The 19492-nt window shown below is 40.9% G+C and overlaps 1 protein-coding gene and 1 pseudogene across 1 annotated transcript in view; one reads left to right on the forward strand and one right to left on the reverse strand.

Annotated features, from left to right (window-relative positions):
- LOC141121812 (uncharacterized) overlaps positions 1 to 11792 on the forward strand; it is a 32444-nt pseudogene extending 20652 nt beyond the window's left edge.
- LOC141121795 (uncharacterized) overlaps positions 1 to 19492 on the reverse strand; it is a 329972-nt gene that overhangs the window by 100685 nt on the left and 209795 nt on the right. The gene's annotated exons all lie outside the window — the stretch shown is intronic.

A 19492-nucleotide genomic window follows, 5' to 3' on the forward strand; every position in this document is an offset into this window, starting at 1 on the left:
AGACGAGAGCGGGGACGGATAATATCGGGTGTGAGCGAATGTTCATCTGCTGACACTCGCTATCCCATAGGGATGCATGTATGTCCGTATTTCATCCGAAAACGGATGGATGAAATACGGACATACGGTCCGCACGTGTAAAAGGGGCCTAATTCAAACGTTATCTGCAAACTCAAAGTATGTAACTATTGCATAACTATAGATCTTGATAAAATGAGGCGTGAGGGTGCGAATCTTCTCTAGCGGTGTTAGGAGGAGTAGGATGAGGGGGAGGAGGAGGAGGAGGAGCTTGAATTGGGGGATAATAATTAGGGGGCATGTCGTATTGGCCTGCATGGAACCTTTTATTAAATTGGGGGGTCATGGACATAATGTTTGGCCCACATGGAGAATTATAAGAAGGGACACGATAAGATGATTCTTCCCATGGATTCCCATAACGAACATATTGTTGTGGGTTTGGGTTTTCTGAGGTTTGGACGTGTACACTTTGAGGATTTGATTTTTGTTGGTAAGATTTAATCACTTTCATGATGTCGATTCAAAGCACACATTGGAATTCTTGATTCACCTGCGCAATCTGAGGAATCAAACTTTTAGTAAAAGATGATATCTCGTGGTTTTCATTTTTTTGGCTATCAATCGGGTTTCTGACAACATCAATGAATTCCTGCGTTTGCTGGGTTTTTTTAGGTTTGGATCTTGAAGTTGACTTTCGTGGTGGCTCCGATGTTGTTTCTCTGATATCTTCAACATTTTCCTCTTCTGCAACTTGTGGTTCATTAGTAGTGTTTTCATGAGTAAGCTCCTCTGCCTCACTCTCACTATTGAAATAGCTTTCTGTTCTGATTAAAATATACATGATTAGACAGTGCTACGTGATTATTGCTATTTCTATACATTGCTTTTATGAAAAATGTTACTACTTACTGTCTGTCCTGCATCACTGGTTTTAAAAATTCTAATTCGTAGTAGTGACAGTAAATTCTCCCTTGTTTCCCGCTGGATCCACTTCTGATTTGTTGTTGTCTGATTAACTCTTGTTTGAAGTTGTCTCTTAATGTTTTCCATCGCTGCTTGATCAGTTTTACTGAAAGATAAATTAAATTTTTTATTTTACAGATATCTTGCAACCGGAAATACATACTCATCGCTGCAATATGAATTTCGCATTGGGATATCAACCATAAGTGAAATTGTGAAGCAAACATGTGATGGAATCTGGGATCTGCGAGGTACAGTCATGCCAATTCCAAACAAGGCTAAATGGGAAGATGTTGCACAGCGATTTTTGAACAAGACCAATTTTCCAAACTGTTTAGGAGCTATTGATGCAAAGCATATTAGGCTAATAAAACCATGTCATAGTGGAAGCCAGTACTACAATTATAAAAAGTATTTTTCTGTTGTTTTAATGGCAGTTGTCGATGCTGACTATAAATTTTATTTATGTAGATATTGGATCATTTGGCAGCAGTGCAGACTCCGCTGTTTTCCAGCATAGTAAATTCGGAAAACGTCTTGCCTATAATGAATTGGATTTACCAGATAACCGACCACTGCCTGGAACAGAGGGACCCAAAATGCCATTTGTGTTTGTAGCCAACGATGCTTTTGCTATTCACGAACATCTCATGAAACCTTATTCGCAGAGGAATCTAGATACACGAAAGAGGATCTTCAATTACAGGCTGTGTCGGGCACGTAGACTTGTAGAATGCGCTTTCGGTATACTGGCGAACAAGTGGCAAATTTTTCTAAAACCAATAAACCTTAATGTTGAAACCGCATGTAAGGTAATTAAGGCTGCGTGTATACTACATAATGTGGTGAGAGAGAGAGATGGAGTAAATTTTGAGGATACTCTGTCACACAATATTGAACCTGCCGATTTTCTGCATGTACGTGGACCAATAGTAGGATTCACAATTTGAGATGCTTTTGCAGACTATTTTATGAGTCCGGCTGGTGCACTGAGTTGGCAAGAAAACATGATCTAAACCTTCAATTTATTCCGACTAAATACTTCCTTTGAATAGTTTGATGTATGTTTATTAAGCCATGTATCTATTTTCTTCTGTTACATGTTATAATAAATTCAATTATTCATATGTTTCGTGAGTCAATAATAAAATTACTACATTACATAATAAAGTTATAAACCATATTTCATAAAGAGATTAAAGTCACTTGTACAATGATGGGATTAGGTAGGTGGTTGGGACTAGGAGGGGTGGGATTATGGTTATGATTGGGGGTTTGGGACTAGGAGGGGTGGGATTAGGGTTATGATTGGGGGTTAGGGACTAGGAGGGGTAGGATTAAGGACTATGAGGGGTGGGATTAGGGTTATGATTGGGGGTTAGGGACTAGGAGGGGTGGGATTAGGGTTAGGATTGGGGGTTAGGGACTAGGAGGGGTGGGATTAGGTTTAGGATTGGGGGTTAGGGACTAGGAGGGGTGGGATTAGGGTTATGATTGGGGTTAGGGACTAGGCGGGGTGGTGTTAGGATTGGGGGTTAGGGACTAGGAGGGGTGGGATTAGGGTTAGGATTGGGGGTCAGGGACTAGGAGCGTGGGATTAGGGTTAGGATTGGGGGTTAGGGACTAGGAGGGGTGGGATTAGGGTTAGGATTGGGGGTTAGGGACTAGGAGGAGTGGGATTAGGGTTAGGATTGGGGGTTTGAGACTAGGAGGGGTGGGATTAGAGTTAGGGTTAGGAGTTTGGGACTAGGAGGGGTGGGATTAGGGTTAGGATTGGGGGTTTGGAACTATGAGGGGTGGGATTAGGGTTATGATTGGGGTTAGGGACTAGGAGGGGTGGGATTAGGGTTAGGATTGGGGGTTTGGGACTAGGAGGGGTGGGATTAGAGTTGGGGTTAGGAGTTTGGGACTAGGAGGGGTGGTATTAGGGTTAGGATTGGGGGTTTGGGACTAGGAGGGGTGGAATTAGCGTTATGATTGGGGGTTAGGGACTAGGAGGGGTGGGATTAGGGTTATGATTGGGGGTTAGGGACAAGGAGGGGTGGGATTAGGGTTAGGATTGGGGTTAGGGACTAGGAGGGGTGGGATTAGGGTTAGGATTGGGGTTTAGGGACTAGGAGGGGTGGGATTAGGGTTATTATTGGGGGTTAGGGACTAGGAGGTGTGGGATTAGGGTTAGGATTGGGAGTTAGGGACTAGGAGGGGTGGGATTAGGGTTATGATTGGGGGTTTGGGACTAGGAGGGGTGGGGTTAGGGTTAGGATTGGGGGTTTGGGACTAGGAGGGGTGGGATTAGGGTTAGGAGTTTGGGACTAGGAGGGTGGGATTAGGGTTATGATTGGGGGTTTGGGACTATGAGGGGTGGGATTAGGGTTATGATTGGGGTTAGGGACTAGGAGGGGTGGGATTATGGTTATGATTGGGGTTAGGGACTAGGAGGGGTGGGATTAGGGTTAGGATTGGGGGTTTGGGACTACAGAGACATGGAATAGGGTAAAGAATTACCGGCATTGGGAATAGGAACTAGATTGGAATTTCAGCTTACATTTCTCAGCTTTTTGGTTTCTTGATAGTGAATTCCAGTTTTTTATATGTAGGCCGGCAACAGCATTCCATCCAGCACTTTTCTTCAAGCGGTTGGAGTACCAGCTATGTTTCTTGTCCCACAGTTCTGGCTGCCTCCGCATTGTGTCTATGAATTCCTCTGGATCTCCACTGCCAGAGGGTCTTTCTGCTATGACTCCTGCAGCTGTCTGGTCTCCTCTCCCCTTTTCAACAGGATTTCTTGGTATCCCAGCATACTCCACTTTACTGCGGTGACCTTCCCCACAGCTTCTGGAGGGTTTTAAAGCGTTTTTACAGCGGTATTACCGCGGTTTTACAGCGATTCCCATTAATTTCAATTGGGATAGACATTTTTACAGCGCTATTTTATGCGCCCCAAAGATGCTCCAAAAAAGCTGTTAGCAGGATTTTTTCCAACGCACAGCCAGCGCAACGCCTCAGTGTGAAAGGTTACACTGAGATACATAAGGGGCGTTTTTCATGCGGTATTTAGGCGGTAATTTTAGCGCTAAAACGCCTGAAAAACGCCTCAGTGTGAAAGGGGCCTAAGTGCAGCAGAAATTTTTTTGTAACCTTGGCCAGATCTGTGCCTTGCCACAATTCTGTCTCTGAGCACTTCAGGCAGTTCCTTTGACCTCATGATTCTCATTTGCTCTGACATGCACTGTGAGCTGTAAGGTCTTATATAGGCAGGTGTGTGACTTTCCTAATAAAGTCCAATCAGTATAATCAAACACAGCTGGACTCAAATGAAGGTGTAGAACCATCTCAAGGATGATCAGAAGAAATGGACAGCACCTGAGTTAAATGTATGAATGTCACAGCAAAGGGTCTGAATACTTAGGACCATGTGATATTTCAGTTTTTCTTTTTTAATAAATCTGCAAAAATGTCAACAATTTTGTGTTTTTCTGTCAATATGGGGTGCTGTGTGTACATTAATGAGGAAAAAAATGAACTTAAATGATTTTAGCAAATGGCTGCAATATAACAAAGAGTGAAAAATGTAAGGGGGTCTGAATACTTTCTGTCCCCACTGTAGGTTCAGGCTGAACTCTGGACTGTTTGGTTGGTCACTAAGACATGTTTTTATTTTATTTACAAAAGTTTTATTTGGAAGTTTCACAGAAGAACAAAACAAAATATAGGATTGTTAACAGAGTATGTCACAATGTTACAGCATTATCATTAAATTAGGAGATTGAAATACATTACTAGACCATAATCTCTAGGCAGAAACATGTAATTATGAAATCGATATATTCACAAATTGCAGGTTCAATGGTTGTATACAAATAGAAATGGGGAGAGACAATTAGGTATTAATCCGTAATCCAATAAGACCATTTATTTTTATATATATGTATAGTATCGTTAAGGGTATGGAATATCCACTCTACAATTTTGATTGATTCCATTCTGGAAATAACTTGTTGCCATGGAAGGTTGTTGGATTTCCAGTTGTAAGCAATCATCCAAAGTATGGAGCTGCATAGAGAATGAATTAATCTGGTACATGGAAGTTGGACATTTGGGATATTAGCAAATAATAAACATATTTGTGGTGAAGGTTTGATTTTTTGTTTAGATGAAGATTCAATAATTTCAAAGGCCTTAAGCCATATTATGTCCAGGTGGGGGCATGACCAGAATATGTGTATGAATGTACCAGGAACCGAGCAACCTCTGAAACAGTTTGGAGATACTGAAGGGTAGTACGAACTCAATTTCACTGGGGTTAAGTACCATCTTGAAAATACTTTAATTGGGGTTTCTCTGAATGATATAGATTTGTTACTCTTTCGTAGATTATCTGACATGGATATCCAATCCTCAGTGCTGAATGTGATGCCCAAATCCGACTCCCATTTAATCATCTGTGAGGATTTTTCGGGGACTCCAACACTGTTTAGGAAATTATAAAGTTTTGATATCAAACCTCTATCTCTAGTGAGGGAGATACAGATCTGTTCGAATACTGTGTTGGAAGGGTTTGTAGAGAGTGCATAACATTCAGCATAGAATTCTCTAATTAGTTGATACCGGTGAAATTCTGAGGAAGGGAGGCCATGTATAGATTGTAGAGAAGGGAATGGGGTAAAGTTCCATTTTAGTTGTAGGGATCTAAGTGTAGTAAGATTTTTATTAATCCAGTTTAAGAAGGGTCTTTCGTTATTGTATGCATGAGGAAATCTGGGGTCACCTAAAAAGGATGCTAAGGGTGGAGTGTTAGAGGAAAGTTTGAAGGTGTCTTTGTGTTTATTCCAAAGTTGGAGGAAGTGGGCCACTATAATATTTACTTTGGAGAGTTTATTGTATGACGTGGTATTAGACCATAGTATTCCTTGTAAGTAAAGTGGTTTAATGGAGGTAATTTCAAATTTTTTCCATGGGGTGTCATGTATAGGGGTGAACCATTGAGAGAGCTGTGTTAGTCTAGCAGCAAGGTAATATAGCCATATGTTGGGAAGACCTAAACCTCCTGCAGATTGTGGTCTATGCATTAGTGCATAGCTGCATCTGGGCTTTTTTCCTGCCCATATGAATTTGTTAATATTTCTCTGAATAGAGAATAATTTGGATTTTGGAATATTAATTGGTAGGGTACGAAAAAAATATAAAAGTTTGGGTAGGATTGTCATTTTGATGGCACATATTCTACCTAGGAACGAGATATGAAATGAAGACCAAGAGTTAAGGATAGTGTTAATATTGGAAAAAAGGGGGATGTAATTAGACTTATATAACTGGTTGTGTGTTGGGGTTATAGAAACTCCAAGGTACTTAAATGAATTAGGGCACCAAATGAAAGGGAAATTACTCGATAATACATTTTGTGTGTTTTGAGAAAGGTTAATTGGCATGGCAGAACATTTGTTCATATTTATTTTGAGGCCAGAGATTTTGTGAAAAAGTTTCAGTTCTTTAAGGAGGGATGGGATAGAGGTAATAGGGTCCGTAAGGAATACAAGAGCATCATCAGCGTATAAGCTGAGTTTAAATTCGTTTTCCCCCTTAGTATATCCTTTTATATCATTGTTAATTCTTATTTTATGGGCTAATGGTTCAATAGCAAGGGCGAACAAGAGTGGGGAAAGGGGGCAACCCTGTCTAGTCCCTCTACTAAGGGGGAAAAATTCTGAATTGTGACCTGGGATTTTAATTCTAGTTTGGGGATTGTGATAAAGGGCGTTAAATCCCTGCAAGAATTTATCTGATATTCCAAATTTGGGTAGTAAAAGGTTAAGGTAAGACCAGCTAACGCTGTCAAATGCCTTGTGCATATCAAGACTTAAGAGGCAAAGCTTCCGCGAGAAAAGATTTGCGTCTTGGATAATATTAGTGACCAATCTGACATTATCAACAATTTGTCTTCCAGGGATAAAACCGGTTTGGTCAATGTGAATTAGATTCGTGATAACTTTTGCCAGTCTGTCTGCAAGCAATCTTCCAAAAATTTTGAGGTCATTGTTTAAAACTGATATAGGGCGAAAATTTTGAGGGAGAGAGTGATCCTTAAGCGGTTTAGGGATTAGGGAAAGATTAGCTAGAAGCATCTCATTGGGGAATTGTCCACCATTAAGAATGTGATTAAAAAGGTTAGTCAGGTGAGGGGTTAGGAGGGGGGCAAATTTTTTATAATATGAAGAAGAAAAACCATCAGGGCCTGGGGCTGTGGAGGTTTTGAGGGATTTTATAATACGGGTCAATTCCAGTTCTGTACAGGGGGCGTTCAAGGATTCCATTTGCTGTGGGCTAAGAGAGGGTAGTCTGATGTCGTCCAACCACGATCTGGATGACTGGTCTATAGGAGGCTGAGGGCTTGAGAGGAGGTCTTTATAAAATGTGGAGAATATTTTAAGTACTTCTTGAGGGTGTGTGATCATATTTCCTTTGTGGTCTCTAAGTTTGTATGTATGTGGGGGTTTGTGTTCGTGATTAAGTTTTTTGGCAAACATAGATGATGGAGAGTTACTATGTAATAAAAATTTAGCCTTGGAAAATCTTAATGATTTCTCTGTGTTAGCTGAAAGAATAACATCCAACGCCTTACGCTTGTCTTGAATAAGTTTGGTAATTTCTGATGAAGGAGTTAATTGCAATTTATGGTATAGATCGTTAAGTTCTTTAGTAAGGCATTTGATATCTGTGAGTCTTTGTTTATTTCTGTTTGCAGCAAGACTGATTAAGTGGCCTCTTAGGACAGCTTTATGAGCTGCCCAAATCATAGTGGGAGGAGTATCCTCATTGACATTGTCAGTAAAATAATTCTCAATATGTGATGTAATGGTCTGTGTCAGTGAAGCATCTGTTAGGATAGTATCATTTAGTCTCCAATTATATGGTGATGGTTTGAGGCCTACGTGTGAAGTTTCGAAAAATGTAATATCATGATCTGACCATGGGCATGGGTGTATTGAAGCTTTAGAGGAATTAGCTAATAGAATAGGTGTGCAGTAAATGTAATCTAGTCTAGCGTAGACATCATGTGGATGTGAGTAATGTGTGTAAACTTTTGCACCTATGTTATGTGCTCTCCAGGAGTCAATTAATTGATATTTATTAAGGGATCTGTTTAAAGATTTAGGGAAAGCTTTGGTGGAAGGGGAGATTTTGCTTCTGTCTAGTGCTGGATGTGCTGTTAGATTAAAGTCACCTCCGACTATCAGATGGGGAGAGCTAAGCTTTTCTAGTGATTCAAAAAAGCCCTGGAAAAAAGAAGAATGTGAGTCATTTGGTGCGTAAATTGATGCAATAGTAATTTCTTTGTTATTTATCTGACCTTTTATAATGATATAGCGGCTATCTGGGTCTTTATAAATGTGTTGTGAGTCAAAAATGATAGTGTTACGTATAAAGATAGCAACTCCTCGGGTTTTATTATGGTATGTAGTATAAAAAAATTGGCTATATGTTTTGTCAAAATAGTTAGGATGTCTAGAGGAAGAGAAATGGGTTTCCTGTAGTAGGATAATGTCTGCACCAATTCTTTTGTAGTGTTGGAAGGCCTTTTTCCTTTTGTGAGGTGTATTGAAGCCATGAACATTATGAGATATCACTTTAAGTACCATTGGTGATTTGTAGAGAGGTATGCTTATAAAATAATACCTTCCCAGATACACTTATTGAAATGTAAATGAAAAGCATATAAACGTATGGAGGGAGGTTAAAGCTTAGCACTCGGAAAGGTAATGTCATCTTATACCGTATCAGTAGAGAAACCATGGTCAAGTGAGTATCAAATTTAGAGCATGAGTATTTGAGATAAAAAAAATTATAACATTGGATTATTAGATGAGAATGAATAGTAGTACTGTAACTTCCATTTTTAAATCTATAAAAAGTATCGACCATAAAGGTGAAATTGGTAAATATTGTAATAAAAAATAACAAAACCAAAGGGACAAGAAATATCTTGTCACAACATTTTCCATTTATATCAGGAGGACAAACGCGTCCTGATCCTGCGAATGCCATCAAGTGCACCACCCTCCAAATTAAGGATGTGGCAATTAACCGCATGAGCAGGTGGGGAGACAATCCAGCGACGACGGACTTAGCGGGCTGTTTGAAAACACTGAAACAAAAACAATTATATACCAACCAGAGGGGTAAATGTAACAGTAGAGGTAAATTCCCTGTTTCCTTGGGGGTTAACAAATAAGGAGATTGTATCTCATTTTTAACAGACCCCAAATATGCCCAGCCCAAAATTACCATCCAAAGCCCAGCTAAAAACTCACTTTAGCCACATATATACCTTTTAGCTAAAATAATAAAAAAAAAAAAAGGGGGGGGGGGAATAGGGAAAATGAAGGGAAGGGAGGGATGGAGGAGAGTTATGGAGGGAAGGGAGGGAATAGGGAAAGGAAAGGGTTTGAGATAAAATTGGTGTAAAGTTTGTTCCTCCATTTGTTTTATAAGGATCTTGATAAAGTCCAGGTACCAGATGTGGGGGAAGTTCAGATGTTAACAAACTGATGATTAGGGCTGTGCTCAGAAAGATTCATCCAAACAGGGATTAGAAAAACGAACTAAAAATTTAGTCCTGAGAGGACAGCTAAACAAGTGGGGCCTTATGTGAATAGAAAAAACATTTAATCAAAGTGGTCAGGTGGTTTGGTTCTGGAAAGGCTGCCGCCATCTTCTCTGTTCAGCAGTGTTGCGTCTGGAAGATGGAGTCGACCATATTGGGGAGGGTCTTGGAGTAGTTGGAAATCTGTTAGGTGGTTCTGGATCAAGTAGTCCCAGTTTCACTAGCAGTTCTTTGCCTTCAATTACATTATACACGGTGTATGTAGTGCCATTATGTGGGATAGTAAGCTTGAATGGAAATCCCCATCTATATCTTATGCGAGCTGTTTGTAAGATGTTTGTGACTTCCTTCATTCTGCGTCTTCTATCCAGAGTGGCAGGGGAGATGTCAGGGTAGATTTGTAGCCTGTTGCCCTCAAAAGCAATGTTTGGGGTGGTTCTGGAAGCACGCATGATTTCTTCTTTGGTAAGAAAATCCTTCATGCACATGATGATGTCTCTGGGAGGTTTGTCAGGTGTGGGTTTGGGGCGCAAGGCTCTGTGTATACGGTCGCATGTGAATGCTGACATTGGTTTGTCAGGAAGAAGATTGTGGAAAATCTTGGAGACCGTTTGCATCAGATCAGTAACTGTTTCAGGGACACCACGCAGTCTGATGTTATGGCGTCTGTTTCTGTTATCCAAATCTTCCACCTGTGCTTGCATAAAGGCGAAGCTATCTGCTAAAGATTCATAGTCCTTTCTTAAATCGTTATGAGCAAGTGAAAGTTCATCGTGTTTAGTTTCTAAGATGTCTGTGCGATTTCCTATATTGGCTATTTCTTGAGATAGGGCCGTAGTAGCTTTATGTACCTCACTCTCTATCTTGTTAACCAGCTTATCAAAGATTGTGGTAAGGCTGGCATCCAAATCAGCTTTAGATAATGGGGATGAGTACTCACAGTTCCCATTTTTGAGAGAGTGGATGGATGGATTGGATAGTTGTTTCATTGCAGCCGCGTGTGTGCTGACTCCGGCGCCATCTTGGGACATCTTCCCGGCCTGCTTGCCTGCAGCGTTCAGAAGATAGTGGGTTAAATGATGTTGTGAGCGGCAAGAATGCCCGATTCTTCTTACCGGCATGCACGGAGGGTTCCCCGAGGGGTATGGAGTATTTTCGGCGGCGTATTGTATGTCTGGCTCTGGTTACTCAGCCCGCTCTAGCCGGGTCAGACGGAGCTGTGGTTACTCACGTCCTACCCGCATCGCGCCGCGCATGCGCCCCCCACTAAGACATGTTTTTAAACCACATTCACTTTGTAAATGTTTTTTATTCTTGTCCTAGTCTTTTTCATGAATGATTTGTAATATATAAATACTGTTATTTTTTTAACAAAGAGTACAATATGCCTGAAAAGTCAATTTTTTCCAATTCCTATATATACTCATTTTAGGATGTGTATTAGTATATCATTAACTGTGTTGTCCACAGAGCCACCCTGGGGTGACAACACTAAACATACTCAAAGGAATTGTAAGATCCTCAGAGACAAACCTGCCTGATGTGGGTGGAGTCCTGGTTTAGGGGAACCAATCTGCTCATGTCTAGTAATAATCTTTTTATTTCTATTTTAGTAGATGGACGGGAGATGAGGAAAACCTCAGAGGATTGTCTCACTTTGTCTCCAGACTGTGAAGTAGAAGATGAGGACATCACACAGTATAGTCCAGGAGAAAACCCGGCTACCTCAAATGTCCATCCGGCACCACACAGTGTAGATGGACCATCGTATTCCTCTTATCCTGAGGAACCTCAGACTGTGAGGGACGGTGCCATCCTTCCAACAGATAAGAGGGTTTCCTGTACTGAGTGCAGGAAGTGTTTCCCTTCTAAATCCCATCTTATTGTGCATAAAAGATCTCACACAGGGGAGAAGCCGTATTCCTGTCCTGAGTGTGGGAAATGTTTTTCACAGAAGTCGCATCTTGACAAACATCAGAGATCTCACACAGGAGAGAAGCCGTATTCCTGCCCTAAGTGCGGGAAATGTTTCTTAGACAAGGCCAATCTTCACACACATCAGAGTTCTCACACAGGGGAGAAGCTGTATTCCTGTCCTGAGTGCGGGAAATGTTTTTCACATAAGTTCCATCTTTACACACATCAGAGATCTCACACGGGGAGAAGCCGTATTCCTGTCCTGAGTGAGGGAATTGTTCCTCACTGAAGTTCTGTCTTCCTGTACATTGGGGATCCCACACAATCCTTGAGGTGTATTAGTGCCTTGAGTGCGGGAAATGTCTTCTATATGAATGTTGCTGGACATCACAGCTCTTAGGTGGGGAAGAAGCACACCCTGATATACACCTCAGATATACTCCATGGCTGATCTTCATCATGTAAGAAACAGTTCATAAGGAGATCAAAGATCACCAAAGACATGGATGAAGTGTTGTACTGTGTTGGCCATTGATAGCAGTAGAAAAATAAAAATGGAGTCATTACCTTTCATTGGCCGAGTACATTTTGTGGTGTAAGATTTCACAAACATTTAGAGGTCTATTTTTTTTTTTTTTAATGTTGAACAAATGTGACCAGCATTATGATCATTGGCTCCATCTAGTGGCCATGAGGCATTGTGTTTTTTTTTACTGATTGAGGCAAAGTGTCTTATTATGGCCACTAGATTGTAACGAGTGGATGAATGTTTGTCACATTTGTCCAACACATTTTCTTTACATGGATCCCTTAGTTTCCTTTGTCAGGAATAGTTTCATACTAGTACCTCAGATCATACTCATGCACTAATAATTACAGTAGACATTACAGGATAAAAGTTATTTAAACAGTATTAATTCCCACCCAGCCTAAAGTACAATGATGGTGGGGCTGCTATTGTTCTGGGAGGACGTCACATGACATGCTACCATTCTTGCTGAACATGTGTGCTCACCGAGGTGAGTAGCGAGGTGATCGGTGGTGCGCTGTGCCCCTTGGACACTGTCCAGCACCGTTTGTGGTAAAGAGCTGATGACGTAGGTTCTTTACCATGTGATCAGCTGTGTCCAATCACATGTAAACAAATGCTGGCTATCGGCATTTTCTTTCCTCAGCGCTGTCAGTGTTACGTGGCATCTGTACAGTTATGGCGTGTTTGTTCATCTTGAAGCTCTTTCCTCCCTCCTTCTTCCCAAGATATTATCCTCCAGGATATCCAGTTGTATATATCTGGACCCCACTTATTGTTTTCCCTAGGACAACAGGATGAGACTCCGCTATGCTGTTTTTAGTTTTGTGGAGCCCCTAAGTGTAGCAAGCATTGCCATTGTGTTGCAGGGGTTGTTCTGAAGATGGGGTATATTCCACGTCACATATAGTATTATTGGCCCCTAGGGATATTGCTAAATAGCCATGGATTACATTGGAACCCACAGTTGATTATCTATATTGGATGTAATTGGCAATTTATGGGGTGAGATATCACAAATGTGCATACAATGGTGGCCTAGATCTTGGTTTCTCTGTTTTTGTAGAATGATCTCCTGTTTATGCATGTGGATGTTCATCTTACTACCCACATTTTGGAACACTTGATGTAGGAAACTTACAAGATATTGGAAATAATATTTTGTAAGTAAGGTATAAGGAGGGGTTGATTATGTAACTCTTTCCCCTTCTCCCCATCTCCCTTTGGGATATATAGAGATGGAGCTGCTACTAACTATGCTCTCGACTTGCTTAGTATATTATAGATTTCTCACCTATGTGCCATACTCTGTTGTTTCCCCTTGGTTTGGATTCCCTATGCTCCGCCCCCCCCAGACTGGATTGTGGATTTCATCATTTGCCCCCATATTGATTGTTCATTATTGAAATATAAATATATACTTACCTTATCTTGTGTTTGTTTGACAATGATAGTGATGTTTCCCTCAAAAGCATACAGTCCTGAAAAAGCTATTCAGGGAAACCTGTTAACCATTGGACAAGATCATCTGGACTATACAGAATACTGTTACACCTAATTAGTAGATAGTCATTGGTGTCCTGTATGATATATGGGGAAACAGTATAGTTACCTAGTTAGGTTAAAAAAAAACACAAGTCCATCTAGTTCAACCATTAAAAAAAAATATATACAATCCCATATACCCAATCCTATACCCACAATTGATCCAGAGGAAGGCGAATCAAAAAACAGAAAAGCATGATCCAATTTGCTACAGCAGGGGAAAAAAATTCCTTCCTGATCCCAGGGAGGCAATCGGATTTTCCCTGGATCAACTTTACCTATAAATGTTAGTACCCAGTTATATTATGTACATTTAGGAAAGAATCCAGGCCTTTCTTAAAGCAATCTACTGAGCTGGCCAGAACCACCTCTGGAGGGAGTCTATTCCACATTTTCACAGCTCTTACTGTGAAGAAACCTTTCCGTATTTGGAGATGAAATCTCTTTTCCTCTAGACGTAAAGAGTGCCCCCTTGTCCTCAGTGTTGACCGTAAAGTGAATAACTCAAGACCAAGTTCACTATATGGACCAGTTATATATTTATATGTAGCACTTACCCCCGAGAGAGCTGCTAGTAATTGATTGGGCCTGTACTCTGCTTTTCCACCCTCAATAAATTGGCTCAACCCGCTTGACACAGCTGTGTAACAGTGTTGGTGTGAAGCCCAATAATAAGGAACAACCCAAAAATAACAATATACATATATTGTACCTTTGCCGTTACCTGGATGTCCGTTGCTCCACCTGCTAGGAGAATGAAGAAGCCTCACGCCAGTTGTACTTTAACCAGACTATAGCTTTACTGAAGCTGGTCCAAACAGTGATTACAATATCTGTATTAACACACAAACTTAACACAATAATGAAATGAGTAGATAGTTAACACTCAAAGTTTTACTAAAATGTCCCCTGCAGGCGCGTCTCCAAGTGGGACTAATGCTCCGGGCGATAAGATCTTTACACTGGGCACCTTCCCACTTCCAGTCCGGCCATAAAGACACACTATGCAAGGTTATAAACTATACGCCTCTGCTCCGGTGATCTCAGTCCTGTTGCCAGCCAGCATCGTCATGCTGCACCGCTTCGCAGGACGACCGGGACCCTCGTTTGGCTACGTCAGGTGTTCTGGATCCTCCGACCTGATCACACTGCTATCCAGCACACTGTGGCAAGACATTCTCTGTGGCATCCACTTCGCTCTGCTCCGAACAGGCTGCGCTCTTCGGAACACTCCCACACAGATCTCTGCAGGCAGGCCACATGTCCCAGCAGAAGAGAGAGAAGATGGCCGCCCCGGGCCTTTTTATTCACTACCCACCATGCAGTTCGGCCACTTAGTGTTCATGGGTAGGTAAATGAGCATTGTGGGCAAGTGAGTCCTTCCACAGAATAATTAAGTCACTTCCTGTATAGGCTTTCCTTATGCTCTTATGTGAAAAATATAAACAAGTCAAATTCACATTGCATACCACTAGAGGGAGCCAAATACCAATCTAATAGCATGGTCTTAAAATATATATCATTACATGGAAAAAATTCCAGCGCTACATATACATGGTGATCATATCCCCCCTTAATCTCCTCTTCTCAAGAGGGAATAGATTCAGTTCCTCTAATCTTTCCTCATAGCTGAGCTCCTCCGTGCCTCTAATCAGTTTGGTTGCCCTTCTCTGCACTTTCTCCAGTTATCGATATCCTTTTTTGAGAACTGGTGCCCAAAACTGAACTGCATATTCCAGATGAGGTCTTACTAATGATTTGAACAGGGGCAAAATGATATCTCTCTCTCTGGAGTCCATACCTCTCCTAATACAAGAAAGGACTTTGCTCCCTTTGGAAACCGCAGCTTGGCATTGCATGTTATTATTGAGCTTATGATCTACCAAAACCCTCAGATCCTTCTCCACCATTGATTCCCCCAGTTGTACTCCCTCTAGTATGTATGATGCATATTCTTAGCCCCCAAGTGCAGAACTTTACATTTATCAACATTGAACCTCATCTGCCACATAGTCGCCCAATTAGACAGTGCATTGAGGCTGGCTTGTAAATTGGAGACATCCTGTAAGGACGTTATTCTACTTCATGGCTTAGTGTCATCTGCAAAGACTGAAATGTTACTTTTAATCCCAGACCCAATATCATTTATAAAGATATTAAAGAGTAAGGGTCCCAGCACTGAACCTTGGGGTACACCACTGATGACCTTAGACCATTCAGAGTAAGAATCATTAACCACAACTCTCTGAATTCTGTCTTTTCGCCAGTTTTCTATTCATTTACAAACTGATCTTTCCAAGCCTGTAGACTTTACCTTACACATGAGCCATGTGTGGGGAACTGTGTCCAAGTATACCACGTACACAGCCACCCTTCTGTCCAAGTATACCACGTCCACAGATACCCCTCTGTACAAGTATACCACATCCACAATCACCCCTCTGTCCAAGTATACCACGTCCACAGCCACCCCTCTGTCCAAGGTTTTACTTACCTCCTCATAAAAAGAAATCAGGTTTGTTTGACAACTTCAGTCTTTCATGAATCCATGCTGTCTGTTGCTTAAAATACTTTTTTTCCAGCAAGAACTCGCCTATGTGGTCTTTTATTAAACTCTCCAGTATCTTCCCGACTATAGAAGTTAAACTAACAGGTCTATAGTTACTTGGTAAAGACTTTGTTCCCTTTTTAAATATAGGCACCACATTGACCCTATGCCAATCCAGTGGTACCATTCCCGTCATTAATGAGTTCCTAAAAATTAGATACAATGGCTTTGAAATTACAGAGCTCAATTCTTTTAGGATCCGTGGGTGGATGCCATCAGGTCCAGGTGCTTTATCCACCTTTATTCTGTCTAAATATTTCTGCACCATATACCTTTTGAGCCATTGTGGATCATATGGGGCTGTGTCACTACCACCCCCATTATGGACATGAGTCCCCCATGCTCCTTTGTATACACAGAGCTGAAGATAGTATTTAATAAATTCGCCTTCTCTTTGTCCCCAGTCACCCACTCAAGATTATTTTGTAAAGGGCCTACATGCTCAGACCTGACCTTTTTACTATTAATATATGTGAAGATTTTTTGGGGGTTTGTCCTACTATCTTTTGCAATCTGTTGTTCGTTTTGAGTTTTTGCACCCTTGATTTCCTTTTTACATATTCTGTTATATTCTTTGTAACATTTAAACAACTCTAGTGTTCCTTCATTTTTATATTTTTTAAAAGCTCTTTTCTTGTTGTTTATAGCTTTTGTAACTTTGGCCTTGAGCCACATAAGTTTTTTTTTTAGCCTTTTAAACTTATTGCCCAAATATACAGTGGGGACAGAAAGTATTCAGACCCCCTTACATTTTTCACTCTTTGTTATATTGCAGCCATTTGCCAAAATCATTTAAGTTCATTTTTTTCTCATTAATGTACACACAGCACCCCATATTGACAGAAAAACACAGAATTGTTGACATTTTTGCAGATTTATTAAAAAAGAAAAACTGAAATATCACATGGTCCTAAGTATTCAGACCCTTTGCTGTGACACTCATATATTTAAGCATATGGAAAAATGCAGCGCATGTACAAATGAATATAGGTCTTTAAAATGGTGAAACAGTCAAGAAATAACTAATTGACCACAGGTGCCTTGAAACACAAACGTCCATAGATGGATGTAAATGTCCAACCGCACAGGAGGTATAAGTACTCCAAGGGGTGGTGATGGTCTGATGGTTGTCAGAAAACACCTGGCATCATACAGCGACTTCCCAACCGAGAAACCGGGTCCCAATGGGTCATTCAGAGAAAGTGCAAAAAAGCCTCTTACCAGATCCTGTGGATTCCCATGTCAGCGACAGGGAATCGCATGCGCAGTTTGTCACAAATGACGTGGAATGGGAGCTCAGGAATCGCCAATCTCTTGGATTGTGGTCTGTATGGATTTCGGCCGGCAACCGGATGGGTCCTCACAACGAACCCTCCTCACACCGAACCGTCCCAGCGTGCATCAGAAGTTTCACAAACGGTCCCCCGAAAGGAGCAGTTGGAGGGACTGGATCTCATGCGGTAAATGTGGAAACAAAAAGAATGTGCCTCCACATGGTGCAGATAAAAAAGGGTGTTTTTATTGACAAAAACGACCATACACAAATAAAAGCGTAATCACGGTGGATAAAAACAAATGGGCAACAAAGAGAGTGGTGTATGTACCCGACGCGTTTCGACCTAGGGGTCTTCAACAGGGCATAGACCACTCACTCCAAGTTGCCAAATATATATAATAAAATTATTTAGAGAAGGACCAATCACAAGGGCTGAAAAACCAGGAGATTGGATTGGGTGAATACAATCACATGACTTGCTTGAATGTCTAGACATAAAGATCATACACAATTTCTATATAAATAAATGAATGACATTAAGGTGAAGCTCAGGAGACTGTATAAAGGTCTACAAGCAGAAAAATATATCACTCTATGATCTTTCTAACAAAAATAAAGCATTTAAAGATTAAATGAAAACAGCACTCCTCTGCTGACAGTCCGGCAGAATGTACCGCCCTGTCAGCCAGAGGAGCCAATCCTCAATAAGAAGACAAAAGGTGTTAAATAAAGCTGACTAATAGGCCGCTATGTATGAGCCGGCCTCTATCCCTGAACGCCCACATGACCAGTCTGTGTAGGAAATGATGTCACGTCCGTGGGCGTGTCTGACGTCTCCCTCTCACATGACTCACTGGGCCAATCATAGAGCAAACATCCCACTCAACTCTGCTGTACGTACAATCCGTACACCGCAGAGGGATGGGACTTAAATAAATACACCTAGCGTCCCAGCAATGCAATCCAGCAAGCAACGGACGCTGAATGAGACAAAACAGCATCTCTATGGTGTCTGTGTAAAAAAATGTGTTATGCAGCAGACCGGGACCCGATGACCCGGAAGTGTGCATAGAACTCCTGTGAACCGGAAGTGTATTGGAAGTGGGGACACATATAGTGAAATATAATGTGTTGGGAAATGACTAACTGAGGTGGAATCGCATAAATGTGTAAAAAAATATACTGGAGTGGCATGTGTGAATGTCTCTTAAGGTCCATGTGTGTTAGGTGGGACTGAAATAAAAAATTAAAAAATTAAAAATTTAAAAAATTGAAAAATTATGTGAACACAAAATCTCCAGAACGCACATTGTAAAATGTGTTAAAATGAATATATATGTGGAGGGAATGTGTGGATTTGTAAAATGACCCAAATATCTGATAGTTATCCCTATGATCCCTTGACTGTAAAGAATCATCAGCATAGACCGAATGGGTCAATTTGGATTGGACCAATTTCAATTGGGTGAATAGATAACCCTCTAAGGTGCACCATATATAAACTGTGTACCAGCTTGTGAATATAGGTGAAAAAAAGGAGAGGGGGAGGGGGAAAAAGTGTTGAAATAATGAAAATAAAAAAATAAATAAATAAATAAATAAATAAATAAATAAATAAATAAATAAATAAATAAAAATAAAAAAATAAAAAAATATATAAAAATATTAATAAAGAGAGGGAGGGACATGCATAGAGATGTGGAAGGAATTTAGGATTGGTTGATAAAGGAGTTGAGGTCCCATTCCACGTTTAAACCTAACGGGAAATAGGACCTCAACTCCCATATCCAATAAGTCTCGAGGCGTGACACTCCTCGGAGGCGGGACTCTCCTCTCCAATGTGGGACAAATTTGTCGATCACCTGGAATAAAGTCCCGGTAGGGTCTTTATTATGGTGTTCCAGATAATGCCGGGGTACTGTATGTTTGTCCTTGCCTTTCTTGATACCTGCCACATGTTCATTGACTCGTATAGAGAAAGTTCTGATGGTACGCCCAACATACTGTTTGTGGCAGGGGCAAGTAATGAGG

The sequence above is a fragment of the Aquarana catesbeiana genome, unplaced genomic scaffold, assembly GCF_042186555.1.
Source record: "Aquarana catesbeiana isolate 2022-GZ unplaced genomic scaffold, ASM4218655v1 unanchor232, whole genome shotgun sequence".
Classification (NCBI taxonomy): domain Eukaryota; kingdom Metazoa; phylum Chordata; class Amphibia; order Anura; family Ranidae; genus Aquarana; species Aquarana catesbeiana.